The sequence below is a fragment of the Stegodyphus dumicola genome, chromosome 2 (genome assembly GCF_044657685.1).
Source record: "Stegodyphus dumicola isolate Sdum_Otavi_A_Nest chromosome 2, ASM4465768v1".
NCBI lineage: Eukaryota > Metazoa > Arthropoda > Arachnida > Araneae > Eresidae > Stegodyphus > Stegodyphus dumicola.
In genome coordinates, this window is record NC_140769.1 from 281,069,180 (window position 1) to 281,070,840 (window position 1,661).

Here is a 1,661-nt window from a genome sequence, read left to right on the forward strand (position 1 = left end):
AATGTATTTTATTGAAAAAAAAAAAAACCTGTAATGTTTTCGTCCATAAAATTTTTTAATATTAAAACATTCATCAGATTTTTCGTTCAGTTAAAAAATAGGGCTCATACAAAGAATTCCATCTAATTTCAAGTATGTACCATTACCATTTTTAAAATATCGTGTGCGCAAGGTGGAAACGTGACGAAATATTTTGTCACAAAGCGGATTAAATTACAAAAATATTTGTGGCAACACAAACTTTCTGGTTACTAGTTTCCAAAGCAGCTATATTACGTAGTCAGCTGTAAAAAGTTGGAAGTAATTGATTTTAAAATAAATAAAATATCCCAATTCTTGCAACAGTGACATATTCGAAGGGTGTTAAGGGGTTTAAGGTGTATGAGTCCCCTTAAGAAATCAAAATCGAGAAACGTAGCCTAAAAATTTCCAAATCCAATTCATGGTTTGCGACGGTAATAATGTATGGTGTATTGGTTGTTAGTTACATGTGAAGTTATACTACGTGTGAAATTAAAGGAGGAATATTACTTCTTTAGTAATTCTTTAACCCTTTGCGGCACAGTGTGTCCGGTCTGGACACACTTAAAAATTTCCTTCTGTCCGCACAGAAAAATTGAATTAAAAAGGATTTATAGGTTACTATAGGTTACTCTGAACCTTCTTTATTTATACTAGATGGCAGCTCGACAGAAACCAGTCCATATATTTTAGCCATGTTTAGTTTTTTAAGACCCTCAGTTTTCAAAGAAATCTTCCTGACGTTTTTAGGGTATAAAAGGAATTACTAATTCAGAAGTCAAACAACAAAAATCAGCGTTATATTTTCAAAATTTTCACAGGACTAGTTTCGATGGTTTTACCGAACCACCATCCTCAGCTGCAAAACCGCAAATGAACGAGATATGAAATAATGACTACATAAGATGAGAAAGCCTGCACAAAAAATAAGCAAGTGGCGCCATCTGTTGATGAAACCAGAACTAAAACATAGTTTCTTTAAACTCCGAAGGCAAAGATGGATTGGAATTAGGATCGTTAACTAGAACAGAAAGATTTTTTGAATGCGAAATGCCTCTAGAAAATCCTCGTTCTCCAATGGAAGATGTTTTTTGAATAATTTTGGCAGCAGAAAAATTGAAAGTGTGATTTTCGGACCAACAATGTTGAGCAACAGAAGACTTCTATGTTTCTTTTTTTCTAACATATGCCTCATGTTCCTTGACGTGAAATTTTAAGGCTCTCTTATAAGGTATTTCTCCCCCTTCCCTAGCGTGCCTTCGTAGTGTAACGGTAGCACGCTGGGCCGATATTCCAGAGGTCCGTGGTTCGATTCCCGGCGAAGGCGGTTGCATATTTTTCATCTTTTCTGCTTCCAATTAACCTAATGACTCTACATTCTTAGTTTGGCCAATGTAAATTAAACCACATTGACAAGGAATCCTATAAATACCCCAGGAATTCATATCCGGAATGGGGTCCTTGAGTATGGAACTCTGAATTTTATTATGGGAGAATAAACAACCCGAAAGTTAAATTTCTGCAAAATATGTGAAACTTTACAGCTAATTAAATGTGCAACTTTATTAATTATTAATTACTAATCTCCTTATTCTATGTTAGTTTTAAATTTTTACCTTGAAATCTTGCCTAAAATCAAA

General features: G+C 34.2%; 1 non-coding gene across 1 annotated transcript; it reads left to right on the plus strand.

Moving 5' to 3' along the window:
• The first annotated feature begins 1,276 nt into the window (after positions 1 to 1,276).
• On the plus strand, positions 1,277 to 1,348 carry TRNAI-GAU (transfer RNA isoleucine (anticodon GAU)). Its single transcript has one exon. It is a non-coding gene; the product is annotated as a tRNA-Ile (tRNA).
• The last annotated feature ends 313 nt before the right edge of the window (positions 1,349 to 1,661 follow it).